This window comes from Lissotriton helveticus, chromosome 11, assembly GCF_964261635.1.
Source record: "Lissotriton helveticus chromosome 11, aLisHel1.1, whole genome shotgun sequence".
NCBI lineage: Eukaryota > Metazoa > Chordata > Amphibia > Caudata > Salamandridae > Lissotriton > Lissotriton helveticus.
In genome coordinates this window covers 851,415,061-851,439,416 of record NC_136072.1, presented here as the reverse complement: position 1 = coordinate 851,439,416, position 24,356 = coordinate 851,415,061, and positions in this window count along the sequence as shown.

The window sequence follows — 24,356 nt, the reverse complement described above, 5'->3', positions numbered from 1 at the left end:
AATTTACAGGTTGACATCTCTTAAATATAGTGCCAGCAAAGAAGATTGAGGCAGAAATCACTAATTTAAAAATCATAAAGAAGAGAGGCTCAGAGAGGCTCAGTTCTTGGGGCGTTGGGGTACATAGCAGCACATAGGAAAAAATATGAAGAAAGAATATAGTAGAGTAGGGTTTACAGTAATTGTTTGTGTTTAGTTTCCTCAGGTCTCTTCAGTACCGCAGTCTGCAGAACGGACAGGCACAAAAGGAGCAGTTGGGAAATTAGAGGTCCAGAAACAGTCTCTTCTGTTGTTTATTATTTTATCCACCTCCCTTCCCCCTTTGGGGTCCTTTGGAGATGAGATTCATATCGGTCTCTGGGAAATCCCTGAGATGGAGTAGGGAACTAGCTTCTTCTGTTCCTGTGCAAGCTCTTTGTAAGAATTTTCTGTTATCATCCTTGACACTGAGGGATAAAATAAATCATCAATTAATCACCACTGTAAATAATACCATTTACAAAGATAAACATTAGGAGAAACAAGTAGAATATTGCCCTGTAAAAATTGTGAGGATGTGTATCACAAAACAAACTAATGTCAAGTCACAGAGGGATATCTGGACCGGGAATGGGGAGAAAAAAAAGCCTTGGGCAAGCGGCAAATAGGTCAGAAGAATCAAGGGCACATACACGTCTCTCAGTCAGTATCATAGTTCAGTGATGCAAGATAGTGTAAGTTTCTGTCCTGCACCCAGTAGCTTATACATTGATATGAAGCGTGAAGCTGGTCAGTGTACAAACAGGCAACCATTCAATATTTCATGTAATTGGACTAGGCCCCAGTATTGTGTGGTACACTCTTAAAACTCAATGCCCTTACAAGTGTGATTATTTAAAAACAAGCAGATACACTGTAAGTCGGTAGCAGACTGCTATGTACAATTTGTACAGACATCTCAAATGTACAACCATCAATTAGTGGTCTGTATTGCACATGTAAGTCAGGTTACTAATACATAAGATGTGAGTTTACAGCCAACTGACACATGTTACACGGACCCCTCACTTCCCCAAGGCTGTACAACAAAGACTGCACAAATAATAGAGATAGACACTGCGGGTAAATAACAAAGACACATATATAGTTAATATACGAAATGACAACACCACCCAATGAAAAAACTTATATTATAACCAACAGTACAAACGGTTAAAACAAATATCAAATTACAATGAATGACTTAAAATACAAATGTTATATGATGACTTACAAGCAAAAGATATCTAATAACAAAAAAATACATTCAAACAGGAATGCATGTAAATGAGCAATTCTCAAAAAGCTTTCTGCTTTGTAAATTTAATACTTTAAATTTCATCTTCAAAACATACATCTCTCACTAAAATCTAAAGCAACCGTTAGTTGCAAAAATAAACAATACTTCCAGACAGACATAATAATGATAACTTCCCACATTATATGAGCAGACTATCTTATTTTACAGGTGTTGGACCAACATGTCATAGTGTTTAGAAAATCCTTTGCAACCAAAGGAATTATTTTTTTTTTTTTTTCAGAACAAATTTTATTGTGCTGTTGAAGAGTCACAGAAAACATACAGCGTCCCGAGTCCGGGGAGGCTGCGAGCATGAAGGCAAAAATCACATTATGGGACAATTCAAGCAGCTATATAAACACAAACACTAACCCCAACGCCCTCCCCCCAGCACCCCCCTAGGTTCCCACCCGAAGTCCCCCCCACCCCACCCCCTGCACAGCGTCAAATTAGACCATACATAGAATCTAATATAGTAGATGAAGTGTGGAACCCTCCTCACTCGGGCACATTGTCCAAATGTCCTTCCCCAGGTCCATCACATGCTGGCGGCTCCAGCCAGAGCCCCCTGTACTCAGCCCACCGTTTCCAAATTTTGTAATGTTTCCTGGGGCAACCCCGGGCCTCAAATATCGAGCGTTCCAGGCCCATTGAATAGTCCAGCCCCTTCTTCCACACACCCAACAGGGGAGCTTTGGGGTCCTTCCAGGCACGGGCCACATCCCTCTTGGCCACCACAAGACCCAACAGCAGCAAGTGGCGCTTATAAACATTTCCTCCCACCTGTTCCAGGACATGAAGGAGGCCTAACTTTGGTGTGCGAGGAAGGTCCCAGCCCAGTACCTCAGACAAACAATTCCAGACACCCGTCCAAAACTTCCGCAGGCCCTCACATGCCCAGACAGTATGCAGGAACGTTCCAGTCTCCTTACTACACCTCAAACAGACGGGAGATGCAATCAAGCCCGCCTTCCATAGCCGTTCCCTAGTGTAGTATGCTCTATGTAGGTATTTAAACTGTATAAATCGTAGCCGGACTGCTATGGCCGCTCCCCTGGGAGCTTCGAGTGCCTCCCTCCAGTCTTCCTCTTCAAATGCTCCTAGATCACGTTCCCACTTGGTCCGCAGAGAGTCCAGGGGTGTCGAGCAATGCGTAACCAACGTTTGGTATATGGACGAGATTTTCTTGGACTCCAATTCTCCCATGAAGACCTTCGCCTCCAGGGGGCTGAACTCGGGCAACGAGTCCAGACCTCGCAGGGTAGGGGCGAGGGCGTGACGAAGCTGCAGACATTTAAAAAATTGGGTCTGAGGCATGTCGTATTCCTCGCGCAGGTCCTGGAACGATTTAAGAGTCGTACCCCGGACCACATGACCCACGGCCGAGATACCGATCGCATCCCAGCCTCGGAAACCCTGCAGGGACATCAACTCCGGCAGCTGCCCGTTCTGCCACAACGGGGTCTCCCTCGTCAATTTGTTCCACCACCCCATTCTACGGAGCGCGCCGCGCCATATGCGGAATACGGTTTGTGTGACCGCCGGGAGCCTCCTCCTTTTAACCGCTGAATACAGGATAGTGTGCAGCGTGTCGGGGTCCATCAGGAAGCGCTCCAGGGCGTAGGTAGGGTCACTCCGCTCCCCATACCACCATTCGTTAAGCACCAAGAGGTGGGAAGCTTGGTAGTAGGACAAGACGTCCGAAGTCGCCAGTCCACCACAATACGTGGACAAAAAGCATGTGCGGAGCGCCACTCTCGCCGCCCCCCCCGCCCAGAGGAAAGTACCAAGTGTCGAGGTCACCAGTCTGAACCACCGCGGTGGTATAGGGTACGGATGATTTTGTAGCTGATATAAGAGGCGCGGAAGGGCCACCATTTTAAAGATGGCCGACCGGCCATAGATGTTCAAGGGCATGCGGGACCACGTAGTCATGTCGGATCGGATACGCTCCCACACCGGCACGATGTTACGCGCCCAGGAGACTCCTGGAATGTCTGTTAGGAATATCCCCAGGTACTTAAGTCCGCCTCTCGCTTCCTGCAGTGCCCCGGCCCAGGGCCCCAGGTCTCGGCGCTCCCCAAGCACCCACAGCTGTGATTTGCGTACGTTCAGGTGAAGGCCCGACACCTCCCCGAAGACACGCATGATGTCGAGGACTCGTGGTCCAGATCTGTTCAGGTCCGTGAGGAAGAAGAGGACATCATCGGCGTACAGTGCAAGTCTGTCGGAGGGTCCCCCAGTCCACTCAATGCCCCGCATCTGTGCATCGATTCGGACCCACGCCGCCATGGGCTCCATGGCAAGGGCAAAGAGATACGGTGAAAGGGGGCAACCCTGTCTGGTGCCTCTACCGATGGGAAATGGAGCCGATGTTGCCCCAGCCACTCTCACCGACGCCGTGAGATCAGTATACAACAAATGAATATAGGATAGGAAGCGGGGCCCTAGATTCAATCGGGACAAAAGGGCCCGGAGGTAGACCCAGCTCACGGAGTCAAAGGCCCTGTCAATGTCGGCCAGTAAAAGGGCCGCTGGTATCCCCGCTGTCCGGACTGCCTCCAGCACCACCTGCGCACGCCGGATATTGTGGCGCGTCGCCCTGTGGGGCATAAATCCGGCCTGATCCGGGTGCACGAGCGTCGTAATGTATGGGAGAAGGCGATTAGCTAACGCCTTTGCAAGAATTTTGGCTTCAGTGTTGAGTAGCGATATCGGTCGGTAGGACTCAGGTCGGTCCGGAGGCCTCCCTGGTTTGCAGAAGACCACTATTTCAGCATGCCGCCAGTCCCTCGGGAGTCGGCCACAATCCCTGGCTTCTTCCAACGCTCTACCATAGTAGGAGCCCAGTTGGAGGTGAAAGGTCTTAAAGAATTCACAGGGAAAACCGTTGGGCCCGGGGGCCTTGCCCGTGTTCAGTTCTCCGAGGGCCGTACCCAGTTCCTCCGCCGATAGGGGGAGGACCAGGGCATCTCGCTCCTCGTCCGAGAGCGATCGTGGCGGGAGATCAGCCAGGAACTTATCCACGTCGCTTGGCGAAAGAAGTTCCCGAGGGGCGTACTGGGTCTCGTAATACCGCGCAAATGCGGCCGCCAGGGCCGATGGGGTAGTGATGGACCCACCCGACTCATCTCGCAGACAAGGCAGAGACTGCGCGTGAAAAGTGCTTTGGCATAGTCTATAGAGCATCGAGCTGGATTTGTCACCCCACTGATATATCCGACTCTGAGTCGCCAACCACAACTGGCGAGCCTCGTCTAACTGCAAGGAGGCATAGGACTGTTGCAGCAATAGAAGGCGTCTCACGTCTTCTTCACTCCCGTCTGCACCGCATCTATGTTCTTGGTCCCTAACACGCTCGGCCGCCTGAACCAAGTCCTCCCTACGCTGCCTGCGGTCAGCCGCACACCAGGCAATGTCCACGCCACGTAGCGTGGGCTTCAAGGCCTCCCAGAGGGTCACGGCATCAACATCAGGGTGGTCATTATCACTCCAGTAATGCGCAATTGCCTCTCTCATATGAGATCGATAGGGTTCTCGCTGCAGGTGCCATGTGGAGAGACGCCACCTGAAGGGCTGCCGCCGCCTGTCTAGGGAGAGGTCTAGCATAACAGGCGAATGGTCCGATAGGCCCCGTGGTAAAATTTGTGTGTTATCGACCCTCCCGACCCAGGCCAGGGGAACGAACACGTAATCGAGTCTAGAAAAGGACTTGTGCACTGGTGAGACGTAGGTGTATTCACGGTGTTGAGCATGCTGATGGCGCCACGTATCAGCCCACCCCATGCCTCTCACCATACCATCTAGCTTAGTAGGTGTGTCCGAAACCACCTCTCCCCCCAACCTGTAGCGGTCCACTCGAGCATTCATCACATCATTCCAGTCCCCGCCAACAACTGCCATAACATTCGGGATTTCAGCCCACACTCCGAACAACTTTTCAATCAGAGCACTTTGCAGCGGGGGCAGAGCATACACACTCCCAAAGACGACCTGTTCCGTCCCTATCTTGCCCTGGATAAATACATATCTACCCTGTGGGTCAGCCCATTGAGTTTCATGGGTGTAGGACAGCCTGCGGTGCACCAGTATAGCCACCCCCCGGGAACCTCTCACAAATCCTGCATGGAACACTTGATTGTAACCATACCTCTGAAGGCTAAGGGTCTTGGAGCCCAAGAGGTGGGTCTCCTGTAAAAGCAAGACATCGGCCTTGTCCCTCTTCCCTTGGCGTAGGACTGCCCCTCTTTTGACCCTATCCAACATCCCCCGCACATTCCAGCTCACAACACGCAGTAATGCCCTCTGCAAGCTCGTTTCGGGAGTTTCATCCGCCATCTAGGGATGTGAAGTCAGGTAATTCATACGGCAAGGGCCCCACACATCCATCTCGTAATGACAAGGTCCAGGAAAGCACTGTGCAGTTGAACGCTTCTCCCCTCCCCACCCCCCCTCGGAGCACCCACCCATCTGCCCCGCAAACCCACAAACCCCCACTAACTCCCCCCTCCCTCCCCCAACTTCTATGCAGCCCACAACTATCTCCCCACCCCCCCACCCCATACCTCAGTAACATTGAAGTACCTGTCGCGGTATAGCTAAACACTAACCCCCAACGGGAGGCCAACGTCCCACTATGCCAATGGATCCCAACCAACTGTCCACCCACTCCCAACTAACCCGTAACCCAACTAGCTACTCTGCCGTTCAGGGTGATGCCCGCCCACTCACGAGCATTCCCTAACCTGCGTCACATTCTCATAGTGGCGGCATGAGTCACGATGTGTGTCACCAGTTCCCTCTATCAAGCTGTACGGTCGGCAGGATCCAGAGGGCGGTGCAGCCGTCCAGAGAGACACTCAGCAGATCTAGGGCAGCATGCACTTTCAGGGCCCCGGTGCCGGAGCCTCGTCTGCAGTGTCGCCCCCAGACACCCCATCTTTAGGCTGGCGGTTTCTCTGTGAGCGTGCCCGCCAATTGCTCCTACTGCGTGATCTCCTGGGGGTCCTCGGGGGTCTGGTCGCAGAGGAGGAGTCAGAGTCTCTTCTCGAAGGGGTATGAACCTTGACCCTCACCGTCTCATCAGTCCATTCAAATACCTCCTCCGGGGTGGTGAAGAACAGCGTCTTAGACTGAAACACCACTCGCAGGCGGGCTGGGTAAAGCAAAGCATATTGAATTTTCAGTTCTCTCAGCCGAGCCTTCGCCGCAGTGAATGATTGGCGCTGTTGCTGCACCAATTTAGTATAATCGGGGAAGATCAATATTTTGTGGTTGTCGTACATTACCGGCTCCTTGTCCCTCGCCTGCCTCAATATGACGTCGCGGTCATGATAGTTTAGGAGTTTGGCAATGACCGGACGGGGGCGAGCTCCAGTCGGAGGCTTCGGAAGAAGAGCACGATGAGCCCGCTCAATGACGAAACACCTCGACACAGAGTCCGGGGGGAGCCATCCCTCCAGCCACTGCGCGAGGAAGGCCTCCATATTGCCCTTCTCGCAGTCCTCCGGAAAGCCCACAAAGCGCAGATTGTTCCTTCGCGCCCGACCTTCAGCATCTTCGACCCGGCGCGCCAGTCCCTTCTGTATCCCCTCCATAGCCGCCACTTTCCTTTTAAGGACCACCACATCATCCTCCACATCTGTGATTCTGGCTTCAGTTTCGGTTATGCGAGCCACTGCGTTGCGCAAATCTTGCCGGAGCAGCGTGACATCAGCCCCAACTGCCCCTATTTTTGCGTCCAGTGCATCTCTTGACTGTGTGATGGCCGCCAAGATAGCCGCGTTGTCTGGGGCAGTCGCCGGTCCCGGGGGGCCACCAGACGCTCCGGCCCCACCACTCGGCCCCGTGAATTTGTCAATGGGTCCTTGCTTCGGGGCGCCACCGCTATTGCCGCCCCGCGTCATCGTGAGGAACAACCCGTGGCACAGTGTCCCAACAGCTGTATGTATCTGCCCACCCACGATGCAGAGCCTCCGGAGGCGGTGCAGCCTCCAGGCGCGTAGCTCCTCACCGGGCCACCAGGCACAGCGGCGGGGGCACCGTGCGCAGCGGCGGCAAGACTCTCCGGGTGAAACAAGTCACAACAGTGGGCCCTCCTCAACGGGGTCGACCAAGCCCACTCACTCGCACACCGTCTGGGCCGTGGCGTAGATGGACAACAGTCTTAGTGTAGCACAGCAGCAAGGAGATCTGGGCGCCAGGGGTAAAGTACACGAGCCCCTCGGGCTCACTGTCCGGTGGTCCGTGTCGCAAGCAGACGCTGATTGACCGGCAATGGAAGGAAGCTGAGCGGCGCCACTGACAGAGGGGGGAGGGGGGGCCGATCCGAGCCCTGCAGGCCCCAGGGGTCCGGGCCCCCTCACGGTCCGAACTGACCGCCGAATGAGTGCCCTCCGTCGTCAAGGGAGGTCCCCCCCCTCCGCACAACCACCCAAGTCACAGCAGCCGCTCACCTCGTTGTCCCGGCGATCCAGCAGGCAGGCCGGTCCCAGGGCCCCCGGCCGTCCTCAGTGTCCCGAGCCAGAATCAGCCGCGCCTCCAGTCGGGCTCCCACAGGACTCAAGGGCTCGGCTCCAGCAAATGGCGCAGAGCGCACCGCAACAGGGTCCGCCCCGCCGCAGCACACACCCGCCGAACCGTCACCGGATGGATTCCTCCACTGCCGAGGATGCAGCGCCGGGCCGGGGGAGACTCCGCGCCCCAGGGTGCATCCGCCTCAGGCTTGGTTCCGATGACCGGTCTCGGATTCAAGGCGGCCCCCAGCGCCGTCGCACTTCCGGCCGGACCCCGCTGAACTCGAGGGTCCGGCTCCAGCGCGCGAAGAAGGCCCCACCGCTCCGGGCCGCGTCTCGCCGGCACCGTCGCTCGATGGTCGCCCAAAGTGCTACCGGAGCTCACCCCCAGACATCGGCCAAGGAGGGCTGGTGCTTGGAATCCGCAGGTTAGGGCGATGCAGGAGAAAAGTGAAGGATATTAATACGGCGGGACGGAGCTCGCTCAAGCCACGTCCGCCATGCTAGCCGCTTCGGCCACGCCCCCCGGAATTATTAATATATTACTTGGAAATACCCTGCGAGTTACATAGCTATATTCACCAGTTGTCTACACATCTCTCTATTCTTCTATTTATCTCTACGAAAAATGTTCTTACCCACCTAGTAGTACGTCAAACACTCACCTCCAATTGTATATTCCTTTCCACTGAAGCAAACCAAAGTGCCAAATCTTCAAATTCTGGGCAATGGTATGCCACACTACATCACAATAAAATCATCACTTCATGCCTCGCTCTACAAAAAAAGCAAATCAATTACTTTCACTAAAACACATTATTTTATGTCTTCATTCTACATCGAAGGATATTTACTAAGCCAACCAAACATGAATACTTCTACATCAATTGTTGGAAACCACTCTTTCAGTAGGGTCACCGCCAAAGGTTTTACCTTCAGCCTCCCCTTTTGGCTGGCTTATGGACTCTGGGCACTTTACTCCTGCTAAATAGTGCTAATGTGCATGTGCTCACTCCCTAAAACATGGTAACATTGGTTTATCCACAATTGCCATATTTAATGTACTTAAATGTCCTTAGTAAAGTGGACCATTCGACTTGGCATTTAAAACCCATTGCCAAGCCTTAAACTCCCCTCTTATTATATATGTCACCCCTAAGGTAGGCCCCAGGTAGCCCATAGGGCAGTGTGTTGTGCTGTGTAAGTAAAAGGAAGGACATATATCTTTTTGTTTTACTTCTACTGATAGTGAAAACTCTCAGATTCCTTTTTCACTACTGTGAGGCCTACCCCTCTCATAGGTTAACATTGGGGATTACTTAATACACCTACTAAGTATAATCCATGATTGAGAAGAAGTAGAATAGTAGTGTCTGGTACTTATGGACGTGTAATGATAAATCCTCTTTAATGGTGAAGTTAGATTTAGGATGACAACTTTGGCATTTTTTACTCTTTAGCCCTCTGTACAGTGTGCATTCCCTGTAAACAGTCACACACAAAGGGAACTGTGGTGTGTCATTCACATCCTGATGGCCCATCACCAGGCAGATGGGCCTTCCTCAGATAGATGGTTTGGAGGAGCTGACACTTGCTCCTGAATAGGGCTGTGCCTGTCCACACACAAAGAGCTGCATACCCCCCTGTTGTGTGCCTTGACCCTCGGCAGGAAAGGAGGACCTGTGTGCACTTCAAAGGACCTTTCCAGAAGCTTCACCCACCTTTGAGAACCAGGGCACCACAGTATAAATACTGGACATCCAACACCACCATATTAGTACACTTTTGGACCTGTGGATACTCTGCCAGGAAGAATGACTGTTGTACTGCTGAAGGACTGCTACTCTGTGGAATTGATTTTCTACTGTGCTGCCCTGCCTGCTGTCACCTGCAACTCTCTCTGCCTGGTTGAGAAGGACTGGACTTTCACCACTTGAACCCAGAGTGATTAGAAGGGCTTGACTACTTGCCTCCTGTTCTGTAGTCTCAGGGACATCAAAGACTGCCTGCAACTCTCCATCCAGCACCTGGACTCTGCCAGCTGTTAGTCCTATCCTTTCCTGAGGTCCCTTCTCCGGTGCAGGGGCTCAGAAGTGGTTTTCTGTGCTTCTCTGCTGAAAAACCCAGACAGTCCCAACCATGTGCTGGTCGGAACTGATGCATTTTCCATTGACGCTGATGCAGCATCTTCATCGCTGAGGCTTGACGACGATGTGGGACCTCCAGCGCAGCTCGATGATGATGCATTACCTTATCGCAGTAGCTTGACAACCATGCAGAGATTGACTGTGCGGTTCGGTGCCAACGCATTGCCAACAATCCTCCAGACCGACGACGAATCATCGCCTCCACCGCTCCTCACAGCCTCTCTTTGACATCACTGCTTGTTCTCCGAAAAGGTACTGGTTTATTGGGCCTGCATGGCTTCTGTATCCGACCCTTTGCTCCATTGCGTTTAGCTTGACGTTTCAGATTTGAGCTGGTCCACAGCGTCCTCAAGTAACCCCTTAGCACTATTGACTTTTAAGCACTAGATTTCAAGAAATTCTTTCAAATTCTTAGCTCCGGGTCTAGTTTTGGGGATTTCACCATTTAAATAAACAACAATAGAAGCATTTTTGAAACTCAAGCTAACACAAATATCACTTTGAATATAAACAAATGAAAATGTATGCTGATCTGCAGTCTTTCTCTTTATAATTGCATTAAGGGTGCAGTATCTTATGTGGCTAATAGAGGTCCCTTTACAACTCCACAGGGACACTTAGTAACAGCCTCTGGTACTGCACCCTTTCCTTGCTTCGTTGAATATCTTTTAGTACTTACGCTACTGCTGGGATATTTTATAACCAAAAAAATAAAATAACAAACATTAGCATTTGCAATGCCAATAGCTCAAAGTTTCATTAGTGTGAGACCAATTGCATAAGAAATGCTTGTTTTAACCAGGTGATGATTTAGTTTTGGGAGGCGTTTCTCACTGTTTTACTGTAAGATGTGTTGCAGAAATACTTTATACATTGCTTCTTAAGTTAAGCCTTCCTGCTGTGTGCCAAGCTACCATAGGGTGAACACAGGTTAATTTGGGGTGTGTAACTGACTAACCCTGTGTGTGGTGGTGTGGTGTGGAGGTCCCTACTTGGCCAGGGTGCATTCCTCCACCAACTTGAGACCCCATTTCTAACAATCATGCTTCTAGTCTGTTATCCATTAAAACGTGCCTAAATAGATTCCTAAATAAAAATAACCACTGAATCAAATGAGGATTTATGTCATTATGTCCTTAAGGTATGACTTTTCCTCACATGACACCTCTATTATAATTGTTCTAGTCTCATGAACTACTAACCACTCAAATACACCGTTGTAGTTCAACACTTTGTTCACAATGACACACCTTCTTGCAATGTATGGCTGACTCAATTGGAAAACTATCATCAGCTAACCTTCAAACCATAAACCTACAAATTCAGCAAATCAATGATCCTCAAAGAAAATGCCTAATCTATTTTAGCAGTTTTAAAGGTCCATACCAACTGACAGATGGACGTACAAGAAAATGGCTTCACACTGAACAAAATGTGGATAATCACAAATAACATACTAGTGTAATATGAGACCTACATTAATATAGGTGTTGAATAAGACCTAAATATATCCTTCATAGAATTCTACTCACCCCAATGACTGAAATAACTTACATAGTTTCTAATCATTACATCAACATCTATTAATCATAGAACAAAAATAAAGTAATAAAAGAACACAAAATCAGCTCTCTTTAACCCCTGTAGTGAGCCTGATGGAGGAATAGCAGCCCTTATCCTTCATTTCCCAAAACCTGGTCTTTTGAGCTGGTCTATCATAGAATCCTAATAATTCATACAACACCTTTAGTTCTATTTTGTGTTAAACAGCGCATTTCCATTGTGATGTTTAAAACCCTACAAAACACCCTTCTGTGACTCCAAAACGACATATTGCACTGTGCAACCAAGACTAACAAATACATGTTCCCATAGTGTACATTTGGTAAAGTCAGCATAAGAAAAGCATGGCTGTAATCTTTCTTGTATCACAGTATTAAACACGTAATTCTAATTGAATCCCTTTCCACTGCTTTCAACCATTCTATCTCAATTGTTCCTTCTCCAGAGTTTGTTTTAGTGATCACCCCCTCTTCTGTGTAATGAGATATGATTTCTCCCTACAAATCTAAAGTCTTTTAAATGCTGATTTGATTTTAAACCTTTTTTTTGGTAAATTGGACTGAAAGAGACTATTATTTATTATTTATTGAACTTCTAAGGCGCACAGCTACCCACAAAGGGTTTCCCGGCGCCAAGGGACAGAATAAAAGAGGGAAAGAGAGGGCAAAGGAAATCATTGCTGAAAGAGCCATGTCTTAAGTACTTTGCGAAAGCTGAGATAGAGAGTCTCAGTTGTTACCATTTTTATCAAGTAACGCTGGGGTACCATGAAATTAATTAAATGTTTCATTAGATGCCCTTAATAATTACATTTATAAACATAAGATTTAATCAATTACTTGACTATTGTGCAGTAAAATGCGCACTGTGCCCCCATGTTTTCAAAAATGATCTGAGGGGATCCCTCACACCACTGAGAACAGCCCGCTTTAGTAAGCAGTCTTTTATTTACCAGATTATTACATGAGTGTTCATTCAAAAGTAAGACATGTGACAATTGGCCTAAAAGTGTTGTAAAATTCATCACTGAGCCCCATCTATTTCAAAATATTTATTTGGGGAGGACATCCTTGGGATGACATGCTTGCTCTCTTTGCCTTTCTTCTTATGATTCAAAGGATTTTATCTTTCTAGCTACACCTTTGCCTGTTTAGGCGTGCACATTTTGTCGACTTTTCGGTCTGTTTGACTACAACTGCCATCAAAAAACCTGGAAGTTGCCCTTTTAAAATACTGATTGATACACATATATTTAGTAATTTAATTTTTCATTTGTAAACTACACCCCACGGCAAACAAAAGAACAAAAAAAAATGGCAGACGAAACAGTCAATAGTTTTACAAATGCATACAATTGACCGAAACACGATAGGCTGGATTAGAGATGGAGCTGGTAGAAGGGCAATGACAGACAGAAAAGAAGCAGCTTCAAATGTTTCCCAAAAGCATCCGTGTTGAGTAGAGAGTTCAAGGAGAATGGAAATGCATTTCAAAGTTGACCTAAGTTTTTAGTGTCCGACGTCCTTGACTTGTTATTGACTATTTAGTTGTGGCAAGTTGTAGAACCGGGTTGAGTTTAGGTTAACAGTAGGGGTTGAATACAGTACCTCAAATTCTCATTTTAACGTTTACAAAGGAAACATAATGACAGGAATCTTGTGGTCTGAAGATGTATGGTTTTTGTAGGAAGGGCAAAATATGAACCGAGCACTGATTTGTGGTAGGTTACCATTTTTGAATAGGGACCAAGGAGATCTCATTATACTTATTAAGTCATGGCAGACCAGCAGCTGACTACAAAATGGTTATGTCGTGGAGTGGGAGAAGGTAGAAGCTGACAATCAATTATTGGGAGAAGATAGTTTGAATTTGTTGTTTGGAAATTGGCGACTTGGGAAATCTGTTTGCTAAAGCAAAAGCTCCACTGAAATGGGCTCACTTTGGCTCGATTCATACCATAAAAATACCTCATATATACATATACATCCATCCATCCATACATACATACATACATACATACATATATATATATATATAGATATATAGAGAAAGTCTTTGTCTGCCTTGTTGAGCCCCAACCAACCACGTTGGCTCCTTGAGGTCTAATAAATCATTCCTTTTTCTGAAAAATGGATATAAATTACAAATACCAAGCAAATATGGGTAGCTTCAAATCAAAATCAATGACCCTTTAATGTACAAGCAACAAAACAATACCTAGGGCTATGGTGAGAATCACTAAACATTCTACCACCTCAGGGTGGCTGGCACAACTTAGCGTGAATCTTCCTAAAAAGTTTCTGAAGTAGAAGAATGAACAGAAATTAAATTCAAATCAGTCTATTGCCCCCTCCTTTTGTTTATTTTTGAAAGCTATACTACACAGAGTTTTATTGTTATTTGGCAAGACAAATATACATGTGGTCCCTTGAACGCATGCAACATTAATGAGGTCCAACCTACGTTTGTAGTCAATTGGAGAAAGAAACACTGCATAAGAGTACCACTCATTTTTCACACACATAGGGTCCAATTCACAACGAGACTTAAGACTCCTTATAGCCCAAAAAAAATATTATTTTCCATTTGGGTCCCTTGATCACTTGACGATGTTCCATACCTCATATTAACTCCCTTCCTGGTAAGGATGTGATGTATTTTCCTTGTGGATTTACCTCCTGTTGACTTGCAATAGGTAATCTGCATGTCATATGGTATTATATGCTACTTTATTGGCCATTGCTACTTCATGCAGACCGTGTGACACACAAAATCGGCTCCCTTCACACGGTCGCTCAGTGAAGAGCTGATATCACATGGTGGCAGGGAAAACGAGCAGAAGACCACTATAAATAGTGGATTTCCAGCTCGTTTTCAGAAGCTTTGCAATGCCAACATCCATTAAGGGGGGGTAATTCTATTACCATCGAGTTGGGTAACAATAAACATCTGTTATTCAGCGCCAAGATGCCTACGGGTGAACATGCGCTTTACAATTACACGTTATGTTATGGTATGTTATGAAATGAAAACACCCCAGGACATCGGCACCAGCCTCAGCAAGCTTCTGTTGTTTCCTCTTCAATGCAGAACACTTGCCACCTGCTTATTCCTTACTGTAAATTTTACAATAGTCCTTTTCATGGGCTCCAGGGCATCTTGCCTGGCAGCTCTGTTTCCTATACTTAAATTCAGACAATCTTTCTCTTTCATCAGCGATAACTGATAATAGGTTAGGTTGTAAGTCATAGGCGTGCTGCATGGCTCAGCTTCCTCCTTTTCAATGATAATTTAGTTTCCTTATTAACAAAGAAGACTATTCACATTTGTGACGTCTATTCCTCTCGAGCCAGGAGACGATTATAACGAGTAGCAGGGTGCTCGTCTGACCTTAAGGGCTGTCGAAAGAATTCATGAGTAAGGGAAGTAGTACAACAGGAGTATTCTTTAATGTACTTTATATGTCTTTGTGAACTTTCAAGTCCCTATTCGTAGAAGTGGAAATGGGGCACAGTGCCTTCAGTCTGAACTCCTTGTATAGAAATAGTCCCTGAATATTTCGATTTTCCCATTTTATTCGCATTTTAGATGCTTAGTCCAAAATCACAGAGGCATGTAGGAGTAAGTGCACGAGTTCTGCAGTATTGCTATTTTACATACTCTAAAATACCTTGGCGAATCGGCATCTTTAAGAGTAAGACATGTGCTGGTCTTTCCACTCTCATGAAGGTACTTTGGGGCAGATTTACAAGCCCCTTACGCCACATTTACGTCACTTTTCCAATGTTAAAAATGATTCAAATTTGGCACAAGGGTCTTGTAAATAAGCCCTGTGTGCTTAAGGCAGACAAACCAATATCTTGCACAAACTTAAGTCATGCCATGCACTGAAAATATTGCTGCAGCCCATCTGGCAAGTATATTGCAGCTGCTTTTCCACATTTTAAGTTTCAGTGGGTGCAGCTCAGAGAGAGCAGCTAGAAATGTCAAAAATCTATTCTCTTAGGTTTCTCCCTTTGTTTGTTGCAGAAGTCTGACATTTTGAGAATTCACAAAGCATTCCAGGAGTAGTGTTGAATATCTGTGTTATCCGTGTACATCCAGGGTACTCCAACTACAGACAGTCCACTCATGCAATTTCTCTTACATCTAAAATCATCATAAATACATTTTGCGAAAAGGAGCATATGTACATTTGGGGCGTGAGTCACAAAATTGCTTGCACATCTTATTTCAGTTTATACTGTGCAAACAGACTTCTACAATTAACATAATGTGGCTGTTGCACTCATAAAAGGATTTACTCACTCAGATGTTTTCTCTCATGAGCGAGGTGTAGGTAAATACATTGCAGGAATGTCCTGAAAGTTTATCAACACCCAACAATATATACTCATAAAAATATTAAAACACATTAGTCATAAATTTCTCTCCAACTCATTTCCACCCTGAAAATGGTGGGAGATGTTCTACTGACAAAAGGCAGGAGTACAGCCCTTTCCGGGAGAATTGGCATGGCATGTCATCATACATGTGGATTCATAACGAGAGGTTTCGCTAAAGGAAAAGAATTTGCTTGAAAATAAATTGTTGACTGGGAAACTGTTCATAATCATTTAACTTTATTTCGGTTATAAAACCCTAAAAGTACACATAGCAGCATAAGTTTAAAATCATGGCACAATAAGAACATTTCATATCAACAGCAGCATTGACGAGAATTCAGTTTCCGATAAACACAACGCTTGATGGGGCCTTCCAGCAAAAGCCTGTTCTGTATCATCTGTTACTATACAAAAGCATAAAAGACACTTAAAGTTACTTAAAAAGTCCAATTAAACCTAAATTGCATTGTGTGTTGGGGTATTGAGATGCCATATTGAATTAATATAGCTGGCAACCGAGTAAAGAACACAGATTCTAGTCCATTTTGGCCCTATTGATGGATTGGGCATCTGGATTAATTGGAGGTGTTTTGGAGAGTGGCTCTGCCTAGAGGGCCATAAAGTACGCCGCCCAGTCTGCCTTGAGGATTTGGCAATTAGGGGAAACAAACTCTCTGCAGACATTGTGTGAGACCAAATGCCAGACAACCTATACTCCCTCCCCTCGGCTGCTACCAACAGGCCCTCCCAAACCTTAACTTCCCACTGTTCATATTGGGGAGGCACCTGGTTTCTGAGTTGCACTTATTCTACCTGCGCTTCTACTGCAAAGTGAGAAACCAGATGCTCCAGCAGTGTCCTCCTAAAAAATGTTTGAGGACCATGTATGTATGCATTTGCATTCTGCATATATCCTACAACTGTGCTCTTCCTTCCTACAGTCATCTTGAAATCTTAAGTGCCTCCTAAATTCTGACACTCATGCTCCCTGGATTTTGACTCCTCCTCTGGTGTTCCATTGTTCTTGCACCCTATGATAACCCCAGTAAAAGTGGGTGTGTAGTCACACTTTAGATGCTGAATCAACCAAAACTGCCCGCTTAGGTTCAGATTTATCAAGACATTAATTACTCTGCGCATCATAAAGTCTTGCTAATGTATTTACTGTCAAACACAAAACAAAACTGTTATTTACCCATAAAGTAGCGCAAATTGAACATTCCTGCTTTGAGCCAAAGGGAAGACCCGTGGGTTTTATTACAATGCTCCAATGCTTAAATCAAGGAGAACTAGCTATACTATCGGTGCTCCTAGTGTATGCTTGTACAGGGGAAACACATTTGTGTTTTCAGAAGACCCTCACTCATCAACCTAGTTGGAGTGAGGTTGATGAGTGAGGGTCTTCTAAAAACACAAATGTGTTTCCCCTGTACAAGCATACGCTAGGAGCACCGATATTATAGCTAGTTCTCCTTGATTTACACATTCATACGCGGGGAAGTGAACTGGCTTCAGTACCTCTCCTCTCTCTCCCACTTGATACTTGTAATGCTCCAATGCTGCCACCCATGGTTTTTAATTCAAAGCCAGATCTACAAAGATTGTCAGAGTTAGCTTTGTAATTGTTTTTTTTTATTATAAAAAACCTCCTTGAGACAGACATTAGGAAGGAGAAATTGATATATTTCTCCTAACCTTTCACACATTGCATCCGTGCTGCACTGGGCAGCAGACATCCAATGTGTGAAATGTACTAATGTTTGTGTGTTTACTATTTTTTTTACTCAAAAGGTACCCTTCTGGAACAATTCTTATGCTAGACATCAGGAACACACATTTGAACTGTGGTGTAAAGGTGTGTGTGTGATGCTAGTCAGCCTGATTGTGGACCAGCCTAAAGGTCGAGAGCAACAGAAGTCCATATTTTATAAATATGGCTCTGCGCTGCTCTCTCCCCCCTAGCACCACACAGTGCAGCTATGCTGTCCAGAAGTTTAGTAAATGTGCCCCATTTTGTCTATTGATCAGTGGCCCAGGCTTTATAGCTTCTACCTCTTAACCTCTTCGGTGCTCATGACGAGACCAGCTCATCATGAGTCACAGTTGAGCTGCGCTCATGACGAGCTGGTATCGTCATAAAGGCTGCGCTCCGCCCACATATGATTGATTCCCCGCCGGTGTGAGCTAATTAATCAGTGGGCGGGGTCATGACGAGACCAGCTCGTCATGAGCACAGCTCCACCGTGACTCATGACGAGCTGGTCTTATCACGAGCACCGCAGCGCCCCCCCCTCCCCCTCCATGCACCCCCTGCACCGTGGGGAAATTACCCCCGCAGGGAAGGGGCTAACCTGCAAATAAAGTGCAAGGTGACTTTGAACTTGCCATTTTTCCTCTCTCAGATCTCTTTGTTAATTCTGGGGGCTTGTTCTCATTTCTGTTCTTTGCATTGTTATTACAGCGCACATCATCAGTGGTGACTCTTTCTTATATTTCACAATAAAGGTGTTTGCTTCTTCCCACTGTTGCGGGCTCATTTCTGATTGATACTTGTAACCACAGACTCCTCACCTTTAAAACATTCCCCAGGCCCTAGACTAGATCCAGACTTTTTCAAAGCAGTGTTTCCCCGTGGTGCTATGTGGCATTGAGTGACTCCACATTGGCCTTGTGCCACCCAGGAAGTGACGGAGTGGAGCCACATATAAACGCCACCCCTGCCCGCTGACATCAGTTTTCTGCCTTCCATGCCTTGAAACATGGGTCCGGATGTCTTTGCACTTTTTCCTAAGTTGACGAGTCCTTACAAATTCTTTCCCAGCATGCAAGGCAATGATGTACCACACCAAAGGCAACAGGGTTCAAAGCTGTGGCATGACTCTCAGAAACAGAGGTGTTAATGGACCCAATTGAGGTCTGCTTTTGTTGTTTGGGCTCAAGACACGTCACCAAGATGTGAATAATGTACCCTCATGCAAATGAAGGCGATCTGAGAAAGTGTAGTGAAGCTGAATGCCTTCAAACACCACATAAAGTCATAGACCTCAAGCTAGTTCCACTCCTACTCCAAGTCGAGGGCATGAATACATTCTGGCTCTCCAGGCGGTTCACATGATCTTCTTCGCGGTCAAAGTTGCCAGGTAATTTAAATACAGAGCTGAAGAAGAAACTGAAGTCAAAATTGGACTCATCCCCATCCAGACGCTTTTTGTCTAAAGAGAAGTCAGGAGGGTGTCAAGATGCCAACTGATCTCGCTCCCGATTCAGGAGCCGATTTGACAACTCATCCCACTGGGATTCAAATGCCCCTAACCATCAGTAACACAGGAACAGGTTGAGACATTTAGGGACGCTATGCAACATGTTTTCGGAACTCTTCCGGTTCGCTTTGGCACAGTTTTGGGCCTCAGGGATCTGTAGGGACCTCCAGCCAGGCTAATTCAAGCGGATCCTTCCTTAGTGTTGCCTGAGCTCCTCAAACTCACATAAGGTTCTGCACCCACTCCAGAGCCGACTTACATTCCAGCTCCAAGTCCTGCGCTGGTACTTTCTTCATTAAAAATGGTCCCAATGTCACCACTTTAAAGGCTGAAACCCTCCCAACTACTGTGTCTGAGCCCATAATTAATCCGACTTAACCTCAACAAAAGTTTCACTTTGACTCCACTTAAATGCGCCCAGTTTCTATATGTTCTGACTCAGATAAAACACTTCTTCTACCACGGAATGTTCCTTAGAGGCTCCATTATCTTTTTGGCTCAGATTCTAAACAGAGTTTGTCAGCACCTGATAATAATGATGATGATTGAGACGATTTACACCACATTACAATGCCGTACTGGTAAAAGGGACTATTGAGAGACTGCTGGGAAGTAGGGACGGATTGTTACTCCCTCCACTTCCTCAAGCCAAAGAAGAATGAAGGCCTTGTCCCATATTAGATATTTGCCTCTGAATACCTTCTTGCAGAAGGACACATTCAAAATGCTCACTTTAGCCCAAGTTCTGTTTGCCCTGGTTCCGGGTGACTGAATGATTGCCTTGGACCTGCAGGATGCTTAGTTTCATATGCGTATACTGCAGTCTCACAAATGTTCCCTGTGGTTCCAGGTGGGCCAGAAGCAGTTTCAGTTTGCAGAACTCCCCTTTGACCTTACCAGTGTCCCTTGGATGTTTATGAAAGTGATGGTAGCAGTCCCCGCCTATTTTTGGAGTTTAGGGATTCCAGTTTTTCCCCTAGCTCGAGGAAAGGCTTGCCATAATCAGTTGTAGACCACCTCCAGATGGAACCAAAACCTCTTGCATATTTGGGTTTCTTGAACAATGAGCTAAAGTCATGGTTGACTCCTTCACAGAGGCTTCCTTTTATAAGAAGCATTTCTGGATACGGTGCACTTCTAGAACTTTCCACCTACAAAACCAGTTCAGGATATTTGGGCTGTGATCCAGATGTTTCGGCTTCGATCTTGGATCTCAGTGAGAGCAGCTCTGAGGCTTCTGAGGCCTGCTGGCCTCATGCATCCTGATTATCCTTTCACCAGGTGGTATATCCTGGCTCTGCAGTGGGATCTGAAGTCTCAGTAGGCCCAGCACCAAGGAACCTGTTGATGTTATCCAGGTATCAGTGGAGAATGCACAAGGTCTGAAATGGTGGCTGCTTGACAGCAGCTGGCCCTCTCCCTTCCCCACCCAGCTGACATATGCATCTCTCCTGGGCTAGGGAGGTCATCTGGAAAAGGTGGAGATCAGAGGGCTCTGGTCTCTGATGGAAACCCAGCTCCAAATAAATATGCTGGAACTGTGGGCCATCTGTGTGACATTGAAGGCTGTCCTTCTGTTTCTCTAGGGATGGCCAGTGCAAGTTCTCGCAGACAACACCACCACCAAGTGTACTGCAATAAGAAGGGTGGATCTCTGGCTCTGTGCTACGAGGCACTGCACCTCTGAAGTTGGCTGGACTGTCAGGACATCACTCAGATAATGAACCTCCAGGCTAGATCTTTGAATGCCAGTGCAGAAATGCTCAGCCAGTGACTTGTAACTGCAAACACAACAATGATGGATAGAATGTGGATCAATGTCACACATTCACCCCAGTCCAAAGATCTGGGCCCAAATCCATCGTTTTTCCACTCCACACCACCCTGGGTTAGACAATGGCGATATGCAAATCAGCGCTGACCCTGTGCCCCATGGGAACAGTCCAGTCCGAACTACAAAAGCCATGTCCTTCCCAGAACGGAAACAAGCATCCGAGGACCGGCCCGGTTTCGAGGTAACACCTCTCTTCAGCCCGGCTAGCTTGATTCCAGTGGTGTGGAGTGCCTGGGACTCACGTCTGAGCATCCCCAGTACACTTAGAGCGGTAACTGCAAACACAACAATGATGGACAGAATGTGGATCAATGTCACACATTCACCCCAGTCCAAATATCTGGGCCCAAATCCATCGTTTTTCCACTCCACACCACCCTGTGACTTGTGGCAGACTATAAAATGGCGATTGCAACCCAAGGTGGTGCAGGACATCTTCCGACAGTGGAGAAGGCCTCGGTTGGATCTTTTTGCCAGGGTTGAGGATGCACAGTGTCCAAACATCTGAAGGTTTGAAAGTCCTAACTTCACTCTCTAGGAGACACATTCAGGTTAGAGTGGAGCACGGGACTCATGTACACCTTCCCACCACTACCTCTCCTGCCCTGAGTTCTGAAGAAGATCAGGAATGACCGGGGCCAATCCATTCTAATGGCTCTGGATTGTGCCAGAAGAGTGTGGTACACAGAACTTGTGAGCATGAGCATCTGTCCGCCAATAAGGCTGCCAATTTGGGCTGATCTTATGTCACCACTGCAGGGCAGGGTTCTGCACCAAAGCCTGTGTAATCTACATCACCATGAATGGAAATACACCGGCAACAAGTTGTGGATGTCGTCTTCTCTACAAAGTCTATTTACACTGGGTGTTGAGACAGATATGTGGCCTGGTAAGTAGACCCCAACATAGACCCCTTACAAGCCAAACTGTGAGATAATTTGTTGTTTGTTTTATATTTGGCTTAGTAAGGGCTTGCGATGGGGACCATTAAAGATTACTTGGTAGCTCTTTCGGCTTTTTTGCATTTGTTAGATCTGCCGTCCTAGTTTAAAGTACATGTTTATTAAAAGTTTGACACATGTTCCCTCCCAAACCATTTGTGATGCCATACCGGTATCTTAAGTTGGTCGTGACCTTCCTTATGTGTACCCCCTTCGAGCCAATGCACAGCTGATCGTTACGTCTGCTCACTCCCAAACCTATCTTCCCCATTGTGATCACTTCAGCTCATTGTGTGAGTGAGCTCCAGGCTCTCTAATTGCAACCTTCTTACACCATATTTTATTAAGGCAAACTTGTGTTGAGGACCAGGGCGGCTTTCTTGCCTAAATTCGTGGTGGCTTTTAACATTGGGCAATCCATCACTCTCCCAGCGTTCTTTGGTCCTGCTCAATCCTTGAAAGAGGAGGAGAGACTCCATTGACTGGACCCCAAAATAGTTTTAAACTTTTATATCTATCACACCAAAGACCATTGGATGGACGGTTAGTTTTTTTGTGGTGTTTTCTTAGGCTAAGAAAGGAAATGTAGCTTAGGAAAAAATTTCCTTGAGGTGCAAGGTCCTATGAATTAAGATCTGATATGCAATGGCCAAAAAAGCAGCATCAAAAGAACTGAAGGCTGCTACTGCTGCATTGGCCTGCACAGTGTCTGTCCTTGACATCAGTCAGGCTGTGAATTTGGTGTCAGCGAAAGCGTTCAGGAAGCACTAGTGCCTTCGCAACAAGGTACATTGGGAAAAACATTTCACTCATTTGATCATACAGGTGTTTTTGGTGTTAAATCTGTGGTTAGAAGTATAAATGGGAAGAACAAATTACTTACCTTCAGTAAAAACTCTTTCTGGTGGAAACGGTATCTAACTGCAGGTTCCTCACTACCCTCACACCTCCACCATTTTGCGGAGCTGTCTCTTTTTACCTTGTAAAAAGGTCCCAAATTAGAGATCCGCACACTGATACCAACAATTGTTTTATGTGCAATGTCCCAGGGCGCAGGAAAAGTCAAGCAAGAAACTGACGTCGGTGCGCAAGGGCGGCATTTATATGTGGCTCTGCTCCATCACTTACGAGGTGGAATGAGGTCAATGTGGGCCACACAATGCCACCTAGTAGAATGCAGGAGAACTGCTGTGAAAACATCTATATCCAGTTGTGTGCGAGGGTAATATTCTAATGGTGGGAAATCTGCTATTAGACCATTCTTAGAAATAGTATTATCAATGGAAAATAACCTGTTCATTATGCAGTGCCAAGCTGCACTAATCTTGCAATCTAATTCCAATGGAAGTGATGAGAGATTCCACACTTCTCTGAATCCACTGTCAAACTTACATGAACAGTAGGTAAGTTGGGGAAAGGGGAATGGAACAAGAGAGAGAATAGAGACATTGGATATCGACACACTGCATGGTGGCATTGTTTAACTTGACCTGCATTGCAAGGGCATTAATTTCTGAAGACAAGAGAAGTCTTTTAGACTGCTCTTGCCATTGCCATTGTTATCAAAGCTCTGGTATTGTATTTAATATACCTGCTTATACATTTTGGGCCTCATTTGTGAGGCCCTACCAGCACTTTTGTGCTGCCGGAATGTCACTTTTTCGACGCTCCGGTGGCACAATTTGCCACTGGCATATTTATAAGCTCACGTAAAGCCACATTACGTGGCTTTTCATGGCTTATACATATGTGTCCCTTTCACACAGAAAACTGCATGAAAGGAGCCTTCCATTGGTGCTGCTGGGGGCGTTCCCAGCAACATCCATGGCTTTTTGATGCTGCCCCAGTTTTACGAGAAATTGTAAGTCTGAGGCAACGCCAAAATCATACGCCTGCATAAGGGAAGCACAATGAGGAGAAATATATTTATTTCTCTTCATTTTTCCTCTTTCTATGTGTGCTGCATATCTAGTAGATACGGTGCATTCCTGCCCTTTTACTTTGCCATAGGGCAGCACAGTAGCAAGGCCAGCTTCGCTGCCCTACAGCAAAAAACCCATAAATTAGGCCCTTTGTTTTTATCAACTCTATTCTGGAATTAAACTCAACATGTTACCGGAGTAATGAAAGTTGATATAGCTGTGAACTACACTGTGAATTATTCTGTGTTGTTTGCTAAAGAAAGCTACCTTCAATATTATGTGAAAGCCTTCCATTACTTTAATTACCTTCAATATATCAGATTAATAATTGTAATATGAATAATTTTCCTACAGACCCATCAATCAAACGTATTCAGATTAATACCTCAATAACGTAGTTGTTCTATGAGCAATAGTAGGTCTATATAAACGTGATTTCACTGACTTCTTCTGTAAAAAAAATGAGATGCA